Source organism: Pinus tabuliformis, chromosome J, assembly GCF_031772625.1.
Source record: "Pinus tabuliformis cultivar Carrire ecotype Pingquan chromosome J, CPIR1, whole genome shotgun sequence".
NCBI lineage: Eukaryota > Viridiplantae > Streptophyta > Pinopsida > Pinales > Pinaceae > Pinus > Pinus tabuliformis.
The window spans coordinates 1,521,351,560-1,521,378,782 of NC_142295.1; positions in this window are offsets into that span (position 1 = coordinate 1,521,351,560).

Sequence of the window (27,223 nt, forward strand, 5' to 3'; positions counted from 1 at the left end):
AGATGCGCTGGAAACACTCTGGGTGAACCGCGCATGGTATAGAAGATTGGTAAGCATAAAGCAAGGATAGGATGAGAGATGAGATTGACCACACAGATAGAAAAATATGAAATGGATCAGGTTATCTTGGATCTGGGTTCAAATGCGAACGTCCTAGCAAAGAAGACTTGGAAGCGGATGGGAAGACCCACGCTGTAGTGGTCTCCGATCCAGTTAAGGATGGCAAATCAACAAAGGATCATCCCCATGGGATGGCTGTTGTGGAGGTAAATCCTCTCTGTGGACAGAGACGATCCCTACTAGCCCAGACCGGGTCTAGCAACAATCAAACAATGCTATCACGCAAGTTCCTAATCGCAAATCAAAGGTGGATGATGAGAACCTACTTGGATTCCAATGCTAATATTCGTAGAAGAGACATCGCCCTCGTTCCTTTGCCTCGGCCGGTCACGATCCCCACGATCTCTGTGATTGGACACCTGCACTTGCAAAGAACAAAACAAATACAAGCATAAAATCCAATAGATGCAATTATATATCAGTCAGAAAAGATATAACTCAACATCAATCATAAGACAATGAGAGTGGAACCATAATGATAGTCATCTATTATTTATAAATAACAAAGAAGAATACAACCATAGTTCTGACGTCAAATCCTCCTTTGGCTGGGTGATCAGCTACACAAGTCTTGCAAAGCTTGTTGGGATGGGAAACAAACCTCTCTCTCTTGGGTGACAAGAATCTCCTCACTTAGATTTGGCCTTATGGATGCAAAGAAGGCTCTTGCAACTTCAATCTCTTGAACTCCTGGAATTCTCACTATCACTAGCACTATGCTAGAACTGGAACTAGCTTGCTCAAGGCATAGAGACAAGCTTTTATAGATAGAGAGGAAAGAGATAGGATCAACCACATAATTCATGGGATTGGCTTTATCACTTAGAAACTTCCATGAAAGGTGGCAAACCACTTCCCTTCTATGGAGATTCGAAGCCAAACCATCCTAGCTCAACACGGATTCAGTTGGTGAATGGGTTAAGGAGAACCTTCAGAAGCTTGTTTGTTAAAAACTTTACTCAATTCGGTTGGCACGAGTGCGACTCTAAGACAGAGCGCCAATGGTGCACCCTCTTTAGAGGATTTCCCCCATTGGCGCGAGCAGTACATTGTGGAACCGCGCCAATGAAAAAAGAGGTCATTTATGGGTATTCTGCAGGAGATGTCTTCAGGGCATATGAAGCTCATACTTAGAGGAACATGATGCAAGTGGTTTCAGGTCATGTCACTTCTCACAAGTCCCGGAATGAGTCCTCCAATGTGCGGGAGAGGGGTAACAGGGATGGTGACAAATGGTGACGCCATGATCGAATACCATGATCATGGCTTGTTGAGGATCGAATACCATGATCATGGCTTACGATGATCCAGGTCACGATTTGTGGCTTATTATGATCATTACATGACTCATTCACTGGATGGCTGCGACCATGCCTGAGTCTATTTATCGATCCTCTCTGATGGCTGCGCCCATACCTTGGATCTAGATTATTGTGTACTGTTATGGATGGCTGTGCCCATACCACATATATCATGTACTTGAGATATCAGTTGTACTTCTTTATGCAGGTTCTCCGGCGGCAGTGTTTTCAGTTACGCATGTTCTTGTAAAGCATTTCACCCCTCTCTCTCCCTCGGGCCTCATGCTTTAGGGGGCATCTGTTACACAGCAATTTGTCACCATTTGTCACCGTCCCTGTTACCCCTCTCTCGCACATTGGAGGACTCATTCCGGGACCTGTGAGAAGTGACATGACCTGAAACCACTTGCATAATATTCCTCTAAGTATGAGCTTCATATGCCCTGAAGACATCTCCTGCAGAATACCCATAAAAGACCTCTTTTTGCATTGGCGTGGTTCCACAGTGTACTTCTCGCGCCAATGGGGGAAATCCTCTAAAGAGGGTGTGCCATTGGCGCTCTGTCTCAAAGTCGCACTCGCGCCAACCGAATTGAGTAAAGTTTTTAACAAACAAGCTTCCGAAGGTTCTCCTTAACCCATTCACCAACTGAATTCGTGTTGAGCTAGGATGGTTTGGCTTCGAATCTCCATAGAAGGGAAGTGGTTTTCCACCTTTCATGGAAGTTTCTAAGTGATAAAGCCAATCCCATGAATTATGTGGTTGATCCTATCTCTTTCCTCTCTATCTATAAAAGCTTGTCTCTATGCCTTGAGCAAGCTAGTTCCAGTTCCAGCATAGTGCTAGTGATAGTGAGAATTCCAGGAGTTCAAGAGATTGAAGTTTCAAGAGCCTTCTTTGCATCCATAAGGCCAAATCTAAGTGAGGAGATTCTTGTCACCCAAGAGAGAGAGGCTTGTTTCCCATCCCAACAAGCTTTGCAAGACTTGTGTAGCTGATCACCCAGCCAAAGGAGGATTTGACGTCAGAACTATGGTTGTATTCTTCTTTGTTATTTATAAATAATAGATGACTATCATTATGGTTCCACTCTCATTGTCTTATGATTGATGTTGAGTTATATCTATTATGACTGATATATAATTGCATCTATTGGATTTTCTGACTGATATATATTTAATTGAGTTCCATTCTGCTTGTTGGAAATGCGCATGCCCCCCAGTGCAATGGCGCATGATGAGGTACATGCCCCCCAAGATTCATTGTATTCAACAAAGTGGATGGAATGAAGCTTTACGAGATCTTAATTGAAAGACATGATTGGAAAGGGGAAATTGTTTCATTTTTTAACGAGCTTGACACAAGATCAAGAACCATGCTCGGGACTCTTTGTTTCATTTTTTAACGAGCTTGACACAAGATCAAGAACCATGCTCGGGACTCTTTGTTTCATTTTTTAACGAGCTTGACACAAGACAAGGAACTGTGCTCCGACCCCTAGTTTCATTGTTTAAGGAGCTTGACACAGGGAAACGAACTATGCTCCAATGGAACTTCACCATAATGGATAGGAAGTTGAGGCTCCCAAGAGTGCCACTCCTGATGGAAGGGAAACATCTTGGAAGTCAGGGCCCAATGCCCCCAGGACACTATGCACAATGGCGGCATCACTGGATCCAGGCATGGGATAGGTGGCCACGTAGTTGATCTGTGGTGGGGTAGATGCAACTGGTGGATGAAAACTAGGAGGGGACGACAACGGTGCAGGAGGCATTGGGGGACTAACGAATGACACTTGATCGATAGTCACAATTCTTCCATCGTGCGAAAAGCAAACCACCCGGAAAAGCGAAGAAACGAGGGCCCCCATGGCGTAAACATAGTCGCGACCAAGGAGAAGACTAAAGTCTAAAACACCTTGGGTAACCAAGACGTCTATATAGATGGTTTTGCCTCCCAAAGTAATAAGGAACTTCGGGAGAACTCCTATAGATGGACAGGCTCCTCCGTCGAAGGCCAACAGATTCTGAGTGACTGGCCCAAGCTGCGGGGAACCTAAAGCTTGCCAAGTAGTGTAGGGCATAAGACTGACAGACGCCCCTTCATCCAAAACAGTGCCAGGTACTGCCTTAGCACAGGCATGTACTGTGATCTGGAAAGGCATATGGGATGGAAGGCGACCGGAGATCAGGCAATTCCAATCAAAGGAAGCGACCAGACTACTTGATGGGGGAATCGTATGATTGCCCCCATGTGCTAAAGGAACCGAATGAGAACCTTCGGGAGCAGCTGGGTTCGGAGAGTCATTTTGGGACTCAGGAGAATCTGAAGAGACGAGAAGAACATGGGCGTGATTCTCTTCCGAAACAGAGTAAGCGAGCGGCGGACTCGAGTTGACACTCTTTCTGACCAATGGTTGGTCTGGAACAGGCTGGGCACAGCCAGGTTCGGGAAGAGGAGGCTGGACAAGAGAAGAATATGAATCAATCTCTTTGTCAGCAGGGGAATGATCTGCGGCTACAGAGAGACGTCGATAACCAACAGGAAGTTGGGGTGAAGGAGCTGTAAGACTTTCCAAGACAACAGAGGCTTTATCCATGAGTGGACAAAGGTGAAGGGGATGATTGCCTTCACAAAGTCTACAGGGGATTCGAATCTTCCCTTTTCCCTTACCATTCCCAACTGATAAGGTAGCATCGGTGTGAGCTTCAGAGGACGATGAGGGGCAGGCCGGATCACGAGACCATACTTCTAGTACCCTGGGAATGCCAGTACAATCGCGAAGAATATGGTCCTCCTTGCATAATCGACAAGGAAACTTGACCTTCCGCGGAGGAGCGGAAGGGGGCCCGACTTTAGGTGTACTCGAGGGGGTAGCTGCACTTGTAACCTCTCCCTTAGGAGCCTTCTTCTTCTTCGTCTTCTTCTTCTTCTTCTTAGCCACCTGGTTACTCGAATCGAGACTTTCACCAGGTGAAGTAGAATATGAGGAAGTAGAAGTGGGTGTAGAAGGGGAGAGATCCACCTTAGAATCAACATGACGTTTTTCAGGTGGAGGGACGGATTGAATAGACGGTGAGACGGCAGGGACCAAAGAGGTTGAGAACAACCAGACCGGCAACCCAAGAGTTAACCCTGGGAGGGACAACGTCGCCATATAAGGAGCACCAACATTTCCAAAAGGAGCGAAATGACTAGGGTTCCCGTCAGAGGGGATCCCTGGGTTGGTGAACCCCAGAAAAGTTTCCATCGAGAACGAAAAGAAGCCTACTCAAGCTAACGCAAACAAGATCTAACCGGGTAAATGTGAATGCGGCCGAATAAATTTTAAGACAAAGGAACTGAACTTGACCTTTTCATGTTTTAAGAGTCGAGAAAAGGACAAAAAGGTGACTCTAGTCGCCTTTGAATGTTTTGTGAGCCCGAAGTGACAAGTGCTCAAGTGAGCCTTTTCTTTTAAGGAGTCCAAAAAGGATCAAAAGTGACTACTCTGGAGAAACTAGGCAAAGGGTTTACCAGACAACCCATAAAACTGCATATACACCTTGGCAATCATATGAAAACCAAGGACTTTCCGTACGGCAGTCAATCTTCCCGAATGTTGTGTTCGGTGTGTTACAGCTTGTAAGGCGGCAGACACGGCTTCCTGTGGATAAAGGATGATAACCTAGTGGGGTCTCCCCATATACTCGACGGTACGTGGGAGCTCAAATCCGTGCTAGACCACTTGTTGCGTCACCGAAGGAGGAATCACCCAACCTTAAGTGAAACAAAAGTGACTAGGTTTAACGACGTCGGAGCACGTCTCTAGCCTAGACCTCTAAACAGTGAGCGTTATGTTCCAATGCATTTTTAAGTTCATTCAGTTCATTTTACGGTTGATCTTTGATTAGGTTTCGATTTCCAGGTCCTACCGTATGTAATCCCTCACAATTCCCTAAATGAAAGCTATATGCCAAAATATATCATTTCATTCGATGAATGCAACTACGAGAGGGTTGAGAGCTTTCACACAAACAAAAATGACCATAAAACAATCAACAATAACTCTAATGCAGCTAATGGCAATTAACAAAACTTTTCTCTAGAGTTATTAATCGCTAATAACAACGAAAATCTTTATTTTCCATTAACTAATGCAAAGCAAAAGAGATTGTTTGTTTCCTTTTCAATGGCAAAATGAACTAAACAAATTTTGAGAGATAATAACACCGAGTAAAAAGACAAATTTCACTCAATGAAAATACAATCAAGTCCCCAAAACACCAAGGCAATCCTTCAAACCAAGAGAAGATCTCAAAGACCTCAATGGGCCATGTAATCTAAGCCCAAAACGAAGCCAAGCGAAATCCAAGCGAAAAGAAGAGAATCACTCGAATAACGCAATACAAAGTTTAACAATCACTGAACAAGTGCAAGAGAGTAACCAAAAAGTTGACTGGACCAACAGAAGACCAAAACTCCTAAGGAAGGCTCGATGCACAAAGCCACTAGATGCCCTAGGGCTAAAATGTGAAATCGGTGGAAAATGGCAAACACCCAAAGTATGCAAATGTAATCTATGCACACTTTTCATTCATATCCTGAAAATGAGAATTCTAATTATGTAAGTGTGATCTATGCAAGAGAATTCTCAAACACACGATGATTCTAATGTAATCTAAGAACCAATCAAGTGCAAATCAAGAAAAACTGGTGTGAGTTCCAAAGATCATAAACTAAAAACACTCAAAGGTGATTAACACTCATGCAAAATTGTGAAAAGACTGAGACAAACCTCCAAGTAATGATCAAAGGAAATCAAATTAATAATTTTCCAAAAAAAAACTCAAAACCAGTCAAACAAGACTCTGACACACTCAAGTGATTGAAAAAGGTGTAGCTAGACACAAAACCCAAGCTTGGAAGGCTGCAAACAAGCAAACTGGAAAAGTTCACAGGCCTGGCGCGACTGTCAGGCGGAAAACTAGCGCCAATTGAGGATTGGCGCGGGCTGTACACTGGCAAGTGGCGCCAATTGGTGCGACTGTCATGCAAAAAAGAGCGCCAATCAAGTTTGCTAGCTTAAAAATAAAAACAAGCAGTCCAAGGCTTGGTCGACAGTATCCAGACAGACCAGGTAGCAAGAGACAATAGAGCATCCAACCCAGAAAGCTATCTAAGCAATCAAAACAAGAGAAACCAAAGAGACAAGACAAACTCCAAGTTGTTTAGTTCGTAAACCAAACCGGAGATTGACTGAAGTGGCGTTGATCTACTTCGCTAATGCAAAGCAATAGCGTTTCGAAGGCTATCTGGCCGTACTTCAGGCTCCGTCTAAAGTTTACAAATTGAGCAACAAGTTAACTCCCCAGTGGAGTCGCCAAATTGTTGTGGAGGTAAATCCTCTCTGCGGACAGAGACGATCCCTACTAGCCCAAACCGGGTCTAGCAACAATCAAACAATGCTATCACGCAAGTTCCTAATCGCAAATCAAAGGTGGATGATGAGAACCTACTTGGATTCCAACGCTAATATTCGTAGAAGAGACGTCACCCTCGTTCCTTTGCCTCGGCCGGTCACGATCCCCACGATCTTCATGATTGGACACCTGCACATGCAAAGAACAAAACAAATACAAGCATAAAATCCAATAGATGCAATTATATATCAATCAGAAAAGATATAACTCAACATCAATCATAAGACAATGAGAGTGGAACCATAATGATAGTCATCTATTATTTATAAATAACAAAGAAGAATACAACCATAGTTCTGACGTCAAATCCTCCTTTGGCTGGGTGATCAGCTACACAAGTCTTGCAAAGCTTGTTGGGATGGGAAACAAGCCTCTCTCTCTTGGGTGACAAGAATCTCCTCACTTAGATTTGGCCTTATGGATGCAAAGAAGGCTCTTGCAACTTCAATCTACAGTCATTGATTGTAAGGCCTTCGTGAGCAAAGTGCGACGGGCGACGGCGGACGATCGTGCACGGGCGCGGGCAAGAGCGCGGGCGGGCGCGCGGGCGCGTTCAACCACGATGTGCGACGGGTGCGACACTTGTGCGGAGGAAATGCGACAATCTTACGACACTTGTGCGACATAAAATGCGACGTTATGGAGGAACACTTAAAATCGACTAAGTGTTGGACTACCATATATATGCGATGTTAAACAATGCTTGCAAGCCGACTTGTTAATGGAGAGATGTGGGCGTATGTGCATAATTGTGGGGTCGGCCATGGGGTGGCACACCCCCTCAAAACATACGTATGATGCATATAAACATGTGGAGCATGAGGCTCATTAAACCATCGAATCAACCATTCACTAACATTCTCAGAGCCCCACGGCTTGTAGCAAGGTGCGGCACCACCGAACGCGTTCTTTTCACCAATACTAACATTCGTGGACTACGCCTACTTTCACATTAACATACTTAGCTTGTGTTTCGCAACTAAGTAAAAGCAATTATCCTTTATACTTAATGAAGCCCATACTCATTCATTATCATCATGCAATTAAATCGAGAACAACAATTGCAACAAGTATAAAGGGGAGGGGAAACTCCCTGTAATGTGAGTCTGCCCGACAATTTTATTAAGAATATCATATTTACAACACAAGTGTGTCTTGGCCGAACCAAGTCTCACACTTAACCAAATATTACAACAGATAGGCAACCTGCCTTTTACAATACATGTGCACCCTTGCACGAAGGTAGGTGCTCACCCGAGCCACCCAAGATCCCTTAGCCAAGTCCTACACAAAATTGCACGTTCATCACCCAACACACGACACTCTTTGCCAACCATCAACCAAGACACAAGCCTGCGCAATCTCCAAGCTAATGCGCATGAGCTATGCGCATTCCTTAACCCAAACTGCGCACTTTTCTCTCTTGCGTAGATGTTATGACTGAATGCGTTGTTGTTTTATGAGCCTCCATGCTCCACTTTATATAGGCTTCTCAACGTGGGTTTACATGGGGTGTGCAGCCCCATGGCCGACCCCACAACCACTCACAACACGCCCATGTAACTCTATTACAAGTCAGCTTCCATATTCTTTTAACCGTCGCATATAAAGGTGCTCACGCTCAGACTTATTAGCATAAGTGTTCCTCGTTTTGTCGCATTTCGTCCGCACTTCGTCGCACTTCCGTCGTTCAGCGCGCTCATCCACGCCCCCGCCCACGTGCATGACCTCGCCCGGCGCCCGTCGCACTGTAGCTCGGAGGCCTTACATCCATTGGGGTTGGAAGGGACGGCGGAAGTGAGCGGTCGGTAAAATATCCATTGGCTCTTGAGTTCTTCAAGTTCCTTCTTTAGTTCCGAATAGCTCTCTCGAATCTTCATGTTCTCGGCCTTCATCGAAACCCATTCTGAACTCCATCGACTCATATGTTCCAACACTTCGTACCAGAGATCTTTAACTGCACTATGGCTAGACTCACCTTTCGTAGGTTCATCTACCATCACTGCCTTTTCAGCCTTCTCCATGTTCACCAAGTCACCTGCAACCTAAACCAACCCTTGTTCCACTTCGTGTGAAACGGTTTCCTTACCCTGCAAGTACTTGTCATGAGCAACCCTGCTCATCAGCTTCAATCTTCACGAGCAAACTTTGCTCTGATACCAACTATCACGCCCCTACACCTGCGGTAGTCTTCCAAAGATTACCGACTCTCCACAAGCTTATGTATCAGTCCACCTGCGGTAGTCTTCCAACCGCTTGTAGCAAGGTGCGGCACCATTGAACGTGTTCTTTTCACCAATACTAACATTCGTGGACTACGCCTACTTTCACATTAACATACTTAGCTTGTGTTTCACAACTAAGTAAAAGCAATTATCCTTTATACTTAATGAAGCGCATACTCATTCATTATCGTCATGCAATTATACCAAGAACATCAACAATTGCAACAAGTATAAAGGGGAGGGGCAACTCCCCGTAATGTGAGTCTGCCCGACAATTTTATTAAGAATATCAGATTTACAACACAAGTGTGTCTTGGCCGAACCAAGTCTCACACTTAACCAAATATTACAATAGATACGCAACCTGCCTTTTATAATACATGTACACCTCTTGCATAAAGGATAGTGCTCACCCGAGCCACTAATTCACTTTACCAAGTCCTGCACAAAACCGTACTTAAGAATTCACCCAACACATGGCACACTTTGCCAACCACCAACCAAGATACATGTCTGCGCAATCTCCAAGACTAATGCGCAATCTCCAAAACTGCGCACTCCTCTTGTCCTCCTTGCGAAGATGTATGAGCGAATGTCTTGTTGTTTTATCAGCCTCCATAAAGTGAGTAGTCCAGGTGTAGGGGCGGTTGGAAGACTACCGTAGGTGTAGGGGCTTTGCCCTTCCCTGCACACGTTCCATCTACCAAATGCTCAAATGAAACACAAGTACCAATACTTAATTCATCATCATGAGGTTCCTCCATATGAGTATCCTCATTCATCCATGTCCGCAAACTGCACGATCCTGGTCCAACTTGATCATCCTAAAGTTCATCCTCCATCATGATCATGTCTGCAACATCTTCAACTATCACGGCTTCCTCTTCCTTGTTAGCACAATCTGCAACTTTGCCTTGCTCCATTGTCCAACCAAGTTGAAGAAGCTCTTCCTCAACATTCTTTTCCAAGACTTCAAGTTCTTTTCGTATCTGAGGCTTCTCTTCCTTCAACCTATTCAACCTGCATAAGGTAAGCAAGAGCTTCCCTTCACCTTCCCTGTCAGTTGGTATCAAAGCTTCAGTTCGGTGAAGCTGTTGAACAGGGTTGCTCATGACAGGTACTTGCAGGTGAAGGAAACTGTTTCACACGAAGTGGAACAAGGGTTGGTTCAGGTTGCAGGTGACTTGGTGAACATGGAGAAGGCTGAAAAGGCAGTGATGGTAGATGAACCTACGAAAGGTGAATCTAGCCATAGTGCAGTTAAAGCTCTCCGGTACGAAGTGTTGGAACATATGAGTCGATGGAGTTCTAACTGGGTTGCGATGAGGGCTGAGAACATGAAGATTCGAGAGAGCTGTTCGGAACTAAAGAAGGAACTTGAAGAACTCAAGAGCCAATGCGGAAGTACGACAGATGTTGAACTCAATGAACTTGATGAGGAGATCCAACGAAGTGGTCTTGATCTTCAAGAGCTCTTTGATGAAAGAGCCCGGTTGAGGAAGGAAAGTGCCAGGGTGGAAGCCGAAATCAAGCAAATTGAGGAAGAGATAAAGAAGAAGCTTCTTGGTAAGAAGGTTGTTGTGATTGAGCAGGAAGAGCTCGACTACATTGACAGGTTGGGAACTCACTACCGAGAGCATCCAGAGGACATTCGGAAGTTTAGTTCTATGAACTTGGTCAGTGGACACTTGGTTGGTGCACTTGAGCAAGATGCGATGAAGGGCAAGCTTGAAGGGAGTCAAGCTGGACCAGGATCGAGTTGCTTAGAGGAGCCAAGCAAGGAGGTGAAGTACCTTAGGAGGAATGTCAAGGTGGAGCATGAGCCAATTGACACTTCTGAGGCCGAATTCTTGAAGAAGGTTGCTGATGTGAGGTGCAAGACAAAGCCAACAGAGGGAGGTGATTCCTTGAAGCTAAGTTTTGTGCAAGTGACCGTGAAGGGCAAGAGATTTGCAGCTTTGGTGGATACGGGGGCTACTCATAGCTTCGTGAGCAGGAAGGCAGCAAAGTCTTTTGGGAAGAAAGCAAAGATGGAGAGGGAATGGAGTGCTTTCAAAGCAGTCAACTCTACCATTAGAGTTGTTGATGGGGTGTTGAAGGACACTCAAGTAAAAGTAGGATCGTGGTTTGGAAAGTTGGACTTGAGAATTGTGGACATGGATGATCATTCTATGGTGTTGGGGCTGGACTTTATGGAGCTTTCACAAGCCATACCAATGGTGGACTGGGACATTCTCTTGATCACAGCTGAAGGGAAGACCATGATGGTACCGATGAATAGAAGAAGTTGCTTGGGGTATAGACCAAGGATGGCTTCTATGACTTTGTATCCCAAAGATCCGAATGTGAAGCATGAGGATGTGGAGCAAAGAGGACTTGGGGGTGTGACTCAAACAACGAAGGAAAGGAAGCTTGCTGACTTCGTTGCAAGAGCTGGAAAGAAGAATGAAGGAAGTGAGAAGAGAACCTCACGAACATGGAGACACTTGTTGGGAGCATCTTCTACTAATGATCTTCACAATGGAGCTACAAGTGAAGGGAGCCCGAGTGCTACTTCAAAGGCAGTGGTTGATGAGGATTATGGAGGTAGATATCCTGCTGGGATAGTGGACTTTTGTAGATATGCTATGGGCATATATGACTTTCAGTTGACAAATAACAAGCTAGGTGAGCTTGGATGTACATGTGAGGAGATTGAAGCTGTGCATAGATACTTGAGGACAGAACATCAATCTGACACATGGGTGGATGAAAGTCAAGGAGGGAACTTCCTGGCCTTCCTTTCTCTATAGATAACCTTGGAGGAAGGTTGGTGTGGAGGCCTTGGTAGGGAGGAACCACACCAACTTTACAAGGGGCCTTGGACGAGGCTTCTTTATGATAGGTGCAGACTTGGGTGCAGATGACCAGAGGTTGGGATGGAATCTACATGAGTTGGACATCATGGACAACAAGAGTCATGGACATCAGGTTGGTTATATGGAGCATGTTGCAGATGGGATGGAGTTTCCATGGACCTGAGCATGGGATGATTGATAGATTCTTGATGAGTCCAGGATGTAGCAGAAGTCAGGGGAAGACTTGTGATGGCATAAGGATGTGCATTCTTATGGTTTGGGCGTATGGTTGGACTGATCACCCGACTAGTTCAAATCATGATGGGTACCAATGTGCAGAGATATGTTGGCATTAGTCGAACATGGTGACACATATGTGTTGGCATCTGACAGGGAGACTACATGGAGAAGGGACACATGATGAAGACAAGAGGTCAGCAATCATGGATCGAGATGATATCTGATGGAGAGCATACCGTGGAGGTGCATGCCTTGGTATGGTGAGCTTGGTGGCAACTGGTCATTAAGCCGGGACATAGTGGAGAAAAGTCTCTACATATGTTGCAAGGATGTCTGCCTTGCGAAGAGGAGTTCACATCACGGATGAGTGATGATCTTGGTGGATGGCTACCGGGATGATGTGTTGTCGAGGACGACAACGATTTCAGGTGGAGGAGGATGTAAGGCCTTCGTGAGCAAAGTGCGACGGGCGACGGCGGACGATCGTGCACAGGCACGGGCAAGGGCGCGGGCGGGCGCGTGGGTGCGTTCAACCACGATGTGCGACGGATGAGACACTTGTGCGGAGGAAATGCGACAATCTTACAACACTATGCGACATAAAGTGCGACGTTATGGAGGAACACTTAAAACGACTAAGTGTTGGACTACCATATATATGCGATGTTGAACGATGCTTACAAGCTGACTTGTGTGTGTTACTTGTGGGCGTGCGTTGGCTAATTTGGGGGTCGGCCTGGGGCTACACACCCCTTGAAACCTGCGCAAGGTTTCATATAAGTAAGTGAGGTTTGAAGCTCATTTACTCACCAACGAATTGGCTCATCACTTCTACGCACTAGTAAAGGGGTAAAACTGCGCAAGGGGTAAAAGGAGCTGCGCATAGCTCATGCGCTCTACCTGAGTGCGGTTTTGGTGAATTCTTGTGCCGGGTGAGGTGAAGGCAAGCGTGCCAGGGTTCAGTTTGGATGCAGATTTGTGCAGGACTTGGTGGAGAGGTATAAGTGGCTCGGGTGAGCACTTCTCTTTGTGCAAGGGTGCACATGATTGTAAAAGGTTGTTCTATGCCTTGATTGTAAAATATTCTAAGTATAGACTTGGAGTTTTGCCAAGTATACTTGATGATTGTATTATTGAACTGATATAATATATTGTCGGGCAGACTCACATTACGGGGAGTTGCCCCTCCCCTTTATACTTGTTGCAATTGTTGTTCTTGGTTTAATTGCATGATGATAATGAATGAGTATGGGCTTCATTAAGTATAAAGATTGAAGCTTGTGAAGGACTGTCATGCCCCTCGCACCCTGTAGGGGGACTTAATTAAGGCCTACGAGCAACCCTGCTCTAACACCAGCTCCAACCGAGCTCTGATACCAACTATCACGCCCCTACACCTGCGGTAGTCTTCCAACCGCTTGTAGCAAGGTGCGGCACCACCGAACGCGTTCTTTTCACCAATACTAACATTCGTGGACTACGCCTACTTTCACATTAACATACTTAGCTTGTGTTTCACAACTAAGTAAAAGCAATTATCCTTTATACTTAATGAATCCCATACTCATTCATTATCATCATGCAATTAAACCGAGAACAACAATTGCAACAAGTATAAAGGGGAGGGGCCACTCCCCGTGATGTGAGTCTGCCTGACAATTTATTATATCAGTTCAATAATACAATCATCAAGTATACTTGCAAAACTCCAAGTCTATACTTAGAATATTTTACAATCAAGGCATAGAAAAACCTTTTACAATCATGTGCACCCTTGCACAAAGAGAAGTGCTCACCCGAGCCACTTATACCTCTCCACCAAGTCCTGCACAAATCTGCATCCAAACTGAGCCCCGGCACGCTTGCCTTCACCTCACCCGGCACAAGAATTCACCAAAACCGCACTCAGGTAGAGTGCATGAGCTATGTGCAGCTTCTCTTACCCCTTGCGCATTTTTACCCCTTTACTAGTGCATAGAAGTGATGAGCCAATTCGTTGGTTGACAAATGATCTTTCATGCTCCCTTACTTATATGAAACCTTGCGCAGGTTTCAAGGGGTGTGCAACCCCAGGCCGACCACCAAATTAGCCAACGCACGCCCACAAGTAACACACACAAGTCGGCTTGTAAGCATCATTCAACATCGCATATATATGGTAGTCCAACACTTAGTCGTTTTAAGTGTTCCTCCATAACGTCGCATAGTGTCGTAAGATTGTCGCATTTCCTCCGCACTCCGTCAGGTGAGGTGAAGGCAAGCGTGCCGGGGCTCAGTTGGAGAGAGCTGAACTGCCGAGAGGACCAGCCGGGATTGTGGACAAACCAGGACTGGAGTTGGATAAGATTCTGAGCTACAGAACTACAAGGATTGGTTGCCACATGAAACAGGAGTTTCTTGTCAGATGGAAGAATGCACCAGAGGAAGAAAGCTAGGAATCGGAGGACTCACTTTTGAGATGGAAGAAGAAGATTGAGAAGTATGACAGGAAGTTGCTGAGGCAGTAGGGATTGTCGAGGGCGACAATGATTTCAAGTGGGGGAGGATGTAATGCCCTACGGTCATCAGGCGATCGGGCGCATGCTCCACTCACTCCGAAAATCGACTAAGGCAAAAACAGCGAGTGACCAAGGATGAAATACACATGTATAGGCGGGTTGGCGCTCATATGTATATAAGGCGAGTTGGGAAGATTTGTTGAACGAGCCGACCATGTAATCGTGTCGCACATCATTTGGAGACACATCGGTTGGGAGATTGTGGTGGGTTGGCCGAAGGCATGGTCGCCACACTTTGGAAGCGTATAAACAAGTGGAGCGGATGGTCATTCGAACCATCAACCTTCGCAAGCATCCATCGCTCAATTGGAAGGTGCGAGGTAGCAAAGAGCGACAGCTCAAAGGCGCAAGGGAGATGCACCCGCCAGCCGGGCGGAAGGCACGGTCGCACAAAGTTGAAGGGCGGTTGGAGGTGCGGGTGGATGGCGTACTAAGGCGCCCGCCCGCCAGTAGTGTTAAACAGGTTTTGATTGTGGGTCGTGCGGGTGTGCACGGGCGCACCCGCCCGTTCGGGCAAGAACTTGTGTTGTATTGTATTTTGGGTGAAGTCGTGGTGTAACCACCGTGCGCTCTTGCACGACTGGGCACCCGACTTGGTTATGAACGCCCCTACTGTCACGCCCCTGGGCACCCGACTTGGTTATGACACTTATAGCTCTCTCCAATTGTCACACCCCTACACCTGCGGTAGTCTTCCAACCGCTTGTAGCAAGGTGTGGCACCACCGAACGCATTCTTTTCACCAATACTAACATTCGTGGACTACGCCTACTTTCACATTAACATACTTAGCTTGTGTTTCGCAACTAAGTAAAAGCAATTATCCTTTATACTTAATGAAGCCCATACTCATTCATTATCATCATGCAATTAATCCGAGAACAACAATTGCAACAAGTATAAAGGGGAGGGGCAACTCCCCGTAATGTGAGTCTGCCCGACAATTTTATTAAGAATATTAGATTTACAACACAAGTGTGTCTTGGCCGAACCAAGTCTCACACTTAACCGAATATTACAACAGATAGGCAACCTGCCTTTTACAATACATGTGCACCCTTGCACGAAGGGAGGTGCTCACCCGAGCCACCCAAGATCCCTTAGCCAAGTCCTACACAAAACTGCACGTTCATCACCCAACACACGGTACTCTTTGCCAACCGTCAACCAAGACACAAGCCTGCGCAATCTCCAAGCTAATGCGCATGAGCTATGCGCATTCCTTAACCCAAACTGCACACTTTTCTCTCTTGCGTAGATGTTATGAGTGAATGTGTTTTTGTTTTATGAGCCTCCATGCTCCACTTTATATAGGCTTCTCAACGTGGGTTTACATGGGGTGTGCAGCCCCATGGCCGACCCCACAACCACTCACAACACGCCCATGTAACTCTATTACAAGTCGGCTTCCATATTCTTTTAACCATCGCATATAAAGGTGCTCACGCTCACACTTAGTCGCATAAGTGTTCCTCGTTTCGCCGCACTATTGTCGCATTTCGTCCGCACTTCGTCGCACTTCCGCCGTTCAACGCGCCCACGCGCCCGTCCGCGCCCCCGCCCGCGTGCACGACCTCGCCCGGCGCCCGTCGCACTGCAGCTCGGAGGCCTTACATCCTCCTCCACCTGAAATCGTTGTGGTCCTTGACAACATACCATCCTGGTAGCCATCCACCAAGATCACCACCATCCACGATGTTGATCCCTCCACACAAAGCAAACACCATTGCAACATGTGTAGAGCCTCATCTCCATCATGCTTCGACTTAGTGACCAACTGCCACCAAGCTCATCATACCAATGTATGCACCTCCACGGTATGCACTCCATCAGATGTCATCTCGATCCATGATTACTGACCTCTTGTCTTCATCATGTGTCCCCATGTGAACTGCTGCCATGATACTCCAACATAATGCCAACACATCTCTGCCCACTACTAGCCCTCATGCCTGAACTAGTCGGATGGCCGGTCCAACTGCCACGCTCAATCCATGAGAGTGAACATCCTCATGCCACCATCAGTCGTTTCTCAAAACATCCTGTCACATCCTTGACTCATCAAGAATCTATCTCCATAATCCCATGCTCAGGTCCATGGAAACTCCATCCATCTCATCTGCAACATGTTGTCCATGATGTTTGGTGTCAATGTGCCATATGAAATCGGCCACATTTATCCCAACATCATCATGTGTGTGTGTGCCTCCTCCATATGAAGAGATCATCTCATCAAACCCGACTCTCGATGTGCCACATCTAGGTCCATGAAGCACTCCTACATCATATCTACAATGTGCCATCCCTTAAGTCTGCCATAGAAACAAGTATGCACTTGTCTCACCTATCCATGTGCTGCTCAATCAGCTCCCATGTTCCAAAAGTAGTTGAGTCTCGGCTCAACCCATGCCCAAGTCAAGGCATCATCATCATCGTAACTCCATCACTCCAAAGTGTCTCATATCGATCTTCTACATCAAGTCACTCTTCCAAGCCATGCCCATATATGTACTTTGAAAGTATGCATCCCATACTGCATCAAAGTCCCCTGACCTCAGCTCCTCAATGCATCAAATCCTCTAAGTCCACCATGTATGAAGTCCCTAAAAGTCACAACAATCTCATGTCATCATGAGCTCCTTGAGTCATCTCCAACCAACATCTCCATGTAGTAGGAATGCTCCATAATCAGCTCACAAATCCAACCAAGTCCATGGTCTTATTGTACAAGAGTGCACAACCTCTCCATCAACTCATAAGTAATAAGTCTCCATGTCACATCAGCAAATCCACCTACACAACATCCCTGCTTTGGCACTCCTCATTGGATGCCCATAAGTGACACCTCTACAAGTGCTCCACATAATGTCCCTGCATAAGACTGCCATGCTTCATGTCTCCAACCTGATGTCCATGACTAAGTTGCCCATGTAGTTCAACCAAGTAGACCCATCACAACAATCGATCATCCTCATCCAAGCTGCAATCTTCGGTTTAGTGAACTCGGTCACCCAACCACATCATCATGTCATGAGTCCCTCCATCATAGCTCCTCCACCAAAGTGTCCACCAAGACTATCTCTTGGTCGACAATCCTTGCTCCTCCATATAAGGCTCCATCATAGTCATCCATGGTAAGACCCCCCCTAGCATAGGCAAACTGGCTTTTCCCTTCCCTACATACGGTCCATCTACCAAATGCCCAAATGAAACACAAGTATCAACGGTACTTACATCATCATCATGAGGCTCTTCCTCATTCGTCCATGTCTGCATACTGCACTATCCTTGTCCAACTTGATCATCCTCATGTTCATCCTCCATCATGGTCATGTCTGCAACATCTTCAACTATCACGGCTTCCTCTTCCTTTTTTGCACAATCTGCAACTTCACCTTGCTCCATTGTCCAACCAAGTCGAAGAAGCTCTCCTTCAACATTCTTTTCCAAGGCTTCAAGTTCTTCACGGATACGGGGCCTCTCTTCCTTCAACCTTTTCAACCTGTCCAAGGTAAGCAAGAGCTTCCTTCCACCTTCTCCCAAACTCGCCATGCCTCGTCGTTCAGCTTGGTCCAAGCACTAAGCTTCACCTCTGCTAAACCTACTTCCACTGTCATCAACTGTCAAGTTTCCAAGTGTACCCACACTTGCACCTCGTCACGAGCAAACCTTGCTCACCAGCTCTAGACCGAGCTCTGATACCAACTATCACGCCCCTACACCTGCGGTAGTCTTCCTTCAGTAGTCTTCCTTCTTGCAGACATGACCATGATGGAGGATGAACTTGAGGATGATCAAGTTGGACCAGGATCATGCAGTTTGCGGACATGGATGAATGAGGAAGAGCCTCATGATGATGATGAAGTAAGTATTGATACTTGTGTTTCATTTGGGCATTTGGTAGATGGACCGTATGCAGGGAAGGGCAAAGTCAGTTTGCCTATGCTATGGAGGATCTTGCCATGGATGACTAGGATGGAACCTTGTATGGAGAAGCAAGGATTGTCGACTATTGCAGGACTTGTTGGAGTTGTTTGTGACCTTATGGTAGAAGGTACAAAGGCCCTTGACAAGGGTGGAACTTGATGATCGTTGTGGATGATTGGGTTATGCTTTAGCCACATGGCTAAGTGCCCGGCATGACTCATGGACAGATTGGGGGGCACACTCTTGGGTGGACTTCTCATGGCCGAGACCAAGAGATAGTCTTGATGGACACTTTGGTGGAGGAGCTATGATGAAGGGACTCATGACATGATGATTTGGTTGGGTGACCGAGTTCACTAAACCGAAGATTGAAGACTTGGATGAGGATGACCGATTGTTGTGATGAGTCTACTTGGTTGGACTACATGGGCAACATAGTCATGGACATCAGGTTGGAGGCATGGAGCATGGCAGTCTTATGCAGGGACATTGTGTGGGAGCACTTGTAGAGGTGTCATGGACATCCAAGGAAGAGTGCCAAGGCAGGGATGTTGTGCGGATGGATTTGCTAGTGTGACATGGAGACTTATTACTTATGAGCCTATGGAGAGGTTGTACACTCTTGTGCAACAAGGCCATGGACTTGGATGGATTTGTGAGCAGATTATGGAGCATTCCTACTACATGGAGATGTTGGTTGGAGATGACTCAAGGAGCTCATGATGACATGAGATTGTTGTGACTTTTAGGGACTTCATACATGGTGGACTTAGAGGATTTGATGGATTGAGGAGCTGAGGTCAAGAGACTTTGACGCAGTATGGGATGCATACTTCCAAAGTACATGTATGGGCATGGCTTGGAAGAGTGACTTGATGTGGATGATTGATATGAGACACTTTGGAGTGATGGAGTTACAATGATGATGATGATACCTTGGTGGCTGCACTTGGGCACGGGTTGAGCCAAGACTCAACTACTTTTGGCACATGGGAGCTGATTAAGCAGCACATGGATGAGACAAGTGCATACTTGTTTCTATAGCAGGCTTGAGGGATGGCACATTGTAGATATGATGAAAGATTGCTTCATGGACCTAGATGTGGCACATCGAGAGTCGGTTTGATGAGATGATCTCTTCATATGGAGGATACACACACACACACATGATGATGTTGGGATAGATGTGGCTGACTTCATGTAGCACATTGACACCAAACATCATCGACAGCATGTTGCAGATGAGGTGGATGGAGTTCCATGGACCTGAGCATGGATTATAGAGATAGATTCTTGATGAGTCAAGGATGTGGCAGGATGTTTTGAGAAACGACTGATGGTGGCATGAGGATGTTCACTCTCATGGTTTGAGCGTGGCAGTTGGACTGGCCATCTGACTAGTTCAGACATGAGGGCATGCAGTGGGCAGAGATGTGTTGGCATCGTGTTGGAGTATCATGGCAGCAGTTCACATGAGGACACATGATGAAGACAAGAGGTCAGTAATCATGGATCGAGATGACATCTGATGGAGAGCATACCTTGGTATGGTGAGCTTGGTGGCAGTTGGTCACTAAGTCGAAGCATGATGGAGATGAGGCTCTACACATGTTGCAAGGATGTTTGCTTTGTGTAGAGGAGTCAACATCATGGTTGATGATGATCTTGGTGGAGAGCTACCAAGATGATATGTTGTCGAGGACGACAACGATTTCAGGTGGAGGAGGATGTAAAGCCTTCGAGAGATGAACGCGACGGGCGTCGGCGAGTTGTGCACGATGACGCGCGGGCGGGCACACGGGCGCGCTGAATGAAATATGCGACGATACCGTGAACAGAAAAGCGACGAAACCAGTAACACTTATGAATGCGACTAAGTGTTGGGAGTTCTTATAGCGACTTGGAAGGAGGCTTGCGTGAGGCAAGGCCGACTTGAAGAAGAACGTTTTAAGGATGCGTTGTGGGTGTTTTGGGGGTCGGCCAAGGGGCTGCCACCCCACATGAAAACCCATGTACATTGCATATATATAACATGTGAGGAGAGCTCATTTGAAAACAAGACATTCGCTCATACATCTTCGCAAGGAGGATAAGAGGAGTGCGCAGTTTTGGTGAAGGGAATGCGCATATCTCATGCGCATTAGTCTTGGAGATTGCGCAGACTTGTATCTTGGTTGGTGGTTGGCAAGTGTGCCATGTGTTGGGTGAATTCTTAAGTACGGTTTTGTGCAGGACTTGGTAAAGTGAATTAGTGGCTCGGGTGAGCACTATCCTTTATGCAAGAGGTGTACATGTATTATAAAAGGCAGGTTGCCTATCTATTGTAATATTTGGTTAAGTGTGAGACTTGGTTCGGCCAAGACACGCTTGTGTTGTAATCTGATATTCATAATAAAATTGTCGGGAAGACTCACATTACGGGGAGTTGCCCCTCCCCTTTATACTTGTTGCAATTGTTGTTGTTCTTGGTATAATTGCATGATGATAATGAATGAGTGTGGGCTTCATTAAGTATAAAGGATAATTGCTTTTACTTAGTTGCGAAACACAAGCTAAGTATGTTAATGTGAAAGTAGGCGTAGTCCACAAATGTTAGTATTGGTGAAAAGAAATCGTTCGGTGGTGCCACACCTTGCTACAAGTGGTTGGAAGACTACCACAGGTGTAAGGGCGTGACAGTTGGACCGGAATCTTATGATGGAGGAGTGCCTCATGTGAAGGTCAAGGAATGGTGGAGGAGTGCCTCATGTGAAGGTCAAGGAACCGGAATCTTATGATGGCACAAGGAATGCAAAGACTCTTGCTAAATTTCTATGGGACATGGAACAGTACTTGGAACGGTTGAGTCTACCTGATGGAGAGACACAAGTCAAGGTGGCTACTCAGTTCTTAACAAAGGATGCTGAGATGTGGTGGCGAAGGAGGGTGGATCAGATTTTCAATGGCAGTGCTGATGACATCACTTCGTGGGATGACATGAAGAAGGCTTTGCAGACCCATTTCAGTCCTCAGGATGAAACATGGGAAGCAAGGACGAAGATTAATTACATCAAGCAAACCGGAAGCCTACAAGCATACCAGAGAGAGTTTGCAAGTGCAGCTCTGGAACTTCCCGACATGGCGGAGAGGGACAAGGTGTTCAACTTCATTATTGGGTTGAAGCCTTTGGCACGCAATGAGGTGAAGAGGTAGAAGATTAGAACACTTGAGGAGGATTCTGTTGTAGTTGATAGGTTGGTGGATCATTATGATGAGACTTCTGATGAGAAAAAGAAGTCCGACAAGCTGAAAGAAAAGAAGAAGGATGATGCTTCGAAATCGGATGATGGTGCGAAGATGAAGAAACCTTTGAAGTGTTGGATATGTGCAAGACCACACATGGTGAAGAATTGTCCCTCTAAACCGAAGGTGGCCGCTATTGCACAGTCTGATGGAAAGAATGAAGATGCTTCTGTGGGGATGATGCAGATACTTGGTGCTTCTACTACCACGGAGGTGGCCTCTAGAAGGGATCCTGAAAGGAACAAGTTGGAGTATGTTCGAATGAAGGTTGGAGGTGCTGATGTGCTCACTATGGTGGATAGTGGGGCTTCTCACAACTTCATGGGCGAAGATATTGCGAGAAGAATTGGGCTGAAGTTTGTACCGGCAAAGGCACAAATGAAGACAGTGAATTCTCCTCCTATTGAGATTCTTGGTATAGCTGAAAGGGTGGACACTACACTTGGTGAATGGACCGGGAAGGTGGACTTCACTATAGTGCGGATTGATGATTATGAAGTTGTATTGGGGATGGAATTCATGAAACAATTCGATGCTATGATCGTTCCACATTTGAAGAAGCTCTACATTTATGATGGAAGGGAAGATGTACCCATTGGTGTGCCAACCATTGGTGTGGCAAGGCCTGATTGTAAATTGGGAGTGATGCAAATGGAGGATAAGGAGAAGATGAACAAGCGATTGTCTAGTGTTGAGGCAAAGCTTGTGGAGCAGTCATTGGTCATTAGATCACTTTCAGATAGCATCTTGGATTTGACAAGAAGGCTAGAGTTGGTGGAGGATGATGATGATGATGAGGAGGTATATGTGAGGCAGGATGTCCAGAAGGAAGACCGGGTTGCTTATCTACAAAGGATGGAGATTGAGGATCCTGATAGGTGGATCGAGTTGATTAGTGAGGGAGAGCCTTCAGGCTCTACTCCCTCTACATATTCTTAGATGAGTAAGAAGATGGGGCTCATTGCTAGCTGCTCATGGCAGTGAGTCCTTAAGCATGTTTGAGCAGGTATGATTGATGGTGCAGGGATGGCTTGGCATCAAGCATCATGACATGTTGCAGATGAGATGGATGGAGTTCCATGGACCTGAGCATGGATTATGGAGATAGATTCTTGATGAGTCAAGGATGTGGCAGATGTTTGAGGAATAGCTGATGATGACATGAGGATGTTCACTCTCATGGATTGGGCGTATGGTTTGACTGATCACCCAACTAGTTCAGACATGGGGACGCGTAAAATATCTAGCCAATAGTTAATTAAGTGAGCAAGGGTAAGATATCCGCACCTCGCTACAAGCTATTAGTCTCCGCAGGTGTTTTTTTTCACCAATACTAACATTTGTGGACTACGCCTACTTTCATATTAACATACTTAGCTTGTGTTTCGCAACTAAGTAAAAGCAATTATCCTTTATACTTAATGAAGCCCATACTCATTCATTATCATCATGCAATTAAACCGAGAACAACAATTGCAACAAGTATAAAGGGGAGGGGCAACTCCCCGTAATGTGAGTCTGCCCGACAATATATTATATCAGTTTTTCAATAATACAATCATAGAGTATACTTGGCAAAACTCCAAGTCTATACTTAGAATGTTTTACAATCAAGGCATAGAACAGCCTTTTACAATCATGTGCACCCTTGCACAAAGAGAAGTGCTCACCCGAGCCACTTATACCTCTCTACCAAGTCCTGCACAAATCTGCGTCCAACCTGAACCCCGGCACGCTTGCCTTCACCTTACCTGGCACAAGAGTAACCAAAACTGCACCTAGATAGCATGCGCATGAGATGTGCGCATCTCCCTATCTCCCTTGCGCAGATTTTTACCCCTCCTATGCGTAGATGATATGAGAGTTCGAATGGTTGATTCAATGGTTTAATGAGCCTCATGCTCCACATGTTTATATGCATCATACGAATGTTTTGAGGGGGTGTGCCACCCCATGGCCGACCCCACAATTATGCACATACGCCCACATCTCTCCATTAACAAGTCGGCTTGCAAGTATTGTTTAACATCACATATATATGGTAGTCTAGCACTTAGTCGATTTTAAGTGTTCCTTCATAACGTCACATTTTATGTCGCACAAGTGTCATAAGATTGTCGCATTTCCTCCACACAAGTGTCGCACCCGTCGCACATTGTGGTTGTACGCGCCCACACGCCCGCCCTCTTGCCCACGCCCGTGCACGATCGTCCACCGTCGCCCGTCGCACTTTGCTCACGAAGGCCTTACATCCTCCTCCACCTGAAATCGTTGTCATCCTCGACAACATATCATCCTGGTAGGCCTCCACCAAGATCATCACTCATCCGTGATGTGAACTCTTCTTCTTAAGGCAAACATCCTTGCAACATATGTAGAGACTCTTCTCCACTATGTTCCGGCTCAATGACTACTGCCACCAAGCTCACCATACCAAGGCATGCACCTCCACGGTATGCTCTCCATAAGATGTCATCTTGATTCATATGTCACCATGTGAACCTCGTCATGATACTCCAGTATAATGCCAACACATCTCTGTACACTACGCGTCCCCATGTCTGAACTAGTTGGGTGATCAGTCCAACCATACACCCAATCCATGAGAGTGAACATCCTCATGTCATCATCAGCTGTTACTCAAACATCTGCCACATCCTTGACTCATCAAGAATATATCTCCATATTCCATGCTCAGGTCCATGGAAACTCCATCCATCCCATCTGCAACATATCATGATGCTTGATGCCAAGCCATCCCTGCACCATCAGTCATACCTGCTCAAACATGTTTAAGGACTCACTACCATGAGCAGCTAACAATGAGCCCCATCTCCTTCATCCATCTAAGAAGATGTAGAGGGAGTAGAGCCTGAAGGCTCTCCCTCACTAATCAATTCGATCCACCTATCAGGATCCTCAATCTCCATCCTTTGTAGATAAGCAACCCGGTCTTCCTTCTGGACATCCGGTCTTATACCTCCTCATCATCATCATCATCCTCCACCAACTCTAGCCTTCTTGTCAAATCCAAGATGCTATCTGAAAGTGATCTAACGACCAATGACTGCTCCACAAGCTTTGCCTCAACACTAGACAACCGCTTGTTCACCTTCTCCTTCTCCTCCATTTGCATCACTCCCAATTTACAATCAAGCCTAGTCACACCAATGGTTGGCACACCAATGGGTACATCTTCCCTTCCATCATAAATGTAGAGCTTCTTCAAATGTGGAACGATCATAGCATCAAATTGTTTCATGAATTCCATCCCCAATACAGCTTCATAATCATCAATCCGCACTATAGTGAAGTCCACCTTCCCGGTCCATTCACCAAGTGTAGTGTCCACCCTTTCAGCTATACCAAGAATCTCAATAGGAGGAGAATTCATTGTCTTCATTTGTGCCTTTGCCGGTACAAACTTCAGCCCAATTCTTCTCGCAGTATCTTCGCCCATGAAGTTGTGAGAAGCCCCACTATCCACCATAGTGAGCACATCAGCACCTCCAACCTTCATTCGAACATACTCCAACTTGTTCCTTTCATGATCCCTTCTAGAGGCCACTTCCGTAGTAGCAGAAGCACCAAGTATCTGCATCATCCCCACAGAAGCATCTTCATTCTTTCCATCAGACTCAGCCTTCCTCTTCAAAGCTAAGAGATACCTCACTTCAAGAGCTAGGCAATCCCACTTCTTCTGATTCAAGTTAGGGGCTAAAGGCAGTGATGGTAGATGAAAGGGAGGAACATGATGATCGTTGTGGAGGATTGGGTCATGCTTTAGCCACATGGAGAATTGGCTAAGTGCCCAGCATGACTCATGGACAGATTGGAGGGCACACTCTTGGGTGGACTTCTCATGGCCGAGACCAAGAGATAGTCTTGGTGGACACTTTGGTGGAGGGGCTATGATGAAGAGACTCATGTGATGATGATATGGTTGGGCGACCGAGTTCACTAGACCGAATAATGCAGACTTGGATGAGGATGACCGATTACTGTGATGAGTCTACTTGGTTGGACTACATGTACAACTTAGTCATGGACATCAGGTTGGAGGCATGGAGCATGGCAGTCTTATGCAGGGACATTATGTGGGAGCACTTGTAGAGGTGTCATGGACATCCAATGAGGAGTGCCAAGGCAGGGATGTTGTGCAGATGGATTTGCTGATCTGACATGGAGATGTTTTGCTTATGAGCCGATAGAGAGGTTGTACACTCTTGTGCAACAAGACCATGGACTTGGATGGAGTTGTGAGCAGATTATGGAGCATTCCTACTACATGGAGATGTTGGTTGGAGGTGACTCATGGGGCTCATGATGACATGAGATTGTTAACTTTTAGGGACTTCATACATGGTGGACTTAGAGGATTTGATGCATTGAGGAGCTGAGGTCAAGGGACTTTGATGCAGTATGGGATGCATACTTTCAAAGTACATGTATGGGCATGACTTGGAAGAGTGACTTGATGTGGAGGATCAATATGAGATACTTTGAGGTGATGGAGTTACAATGATGATGATGATGCCTTGACTTGGGCATGGGTTGAGCCGAGACTCAACTACTTTTGGCACATGATGATTGAGCAGCACATGGACAGGTGAGACAAGTGCATACTTGTTTCTATGGATGACTTGAGGGATGGCACATCGTAGATGTGATGGAGATTGCTTCATGGACCTGGATGTGGCACATCGAGAGTCGGTTTGATGAGATGATCTCTTCATATGGAGGAGACACACACACACATGATGATGTTGGGATAGATGTGGCTGACTTCATATAGCACATTGACACCAAACATCATGGACAGCATGCTGCAGATGAGGTGGATGGAGTTTCCATGGACCTGAGCATGGATTATGGAGATAGATTCTTGATGAGTCAAGGATGTGGCAGATGTTTTGAGAAACAACTGATGGTGGCATGAGGATGTTCACTCTCATGGTTTGAGCGTGGTAGTTGGACTGGCCATCCGACTAGTTCAGACATGAAGTCCGGAAGTGTATAGAGATGTGTTAGCATTACGTTGGAGTATCATGGCAGCAGTTCACATGAGGACATATGATGAAGGCAGGAGGTCAACAATCATGGATCGAGATGACATCTAATGGAGAGCATATCTTGGTATGGTGAGCTTGGTGGCAGTTGGTCACTAAGTCGAAGCATGATGGAGATGAGGCTCTACATATGTTGCAAAGATGTTTGCTTTGTGTGGAGGAGTCAACATCATGGACGATGATGATCTTGGTGGATGGCTA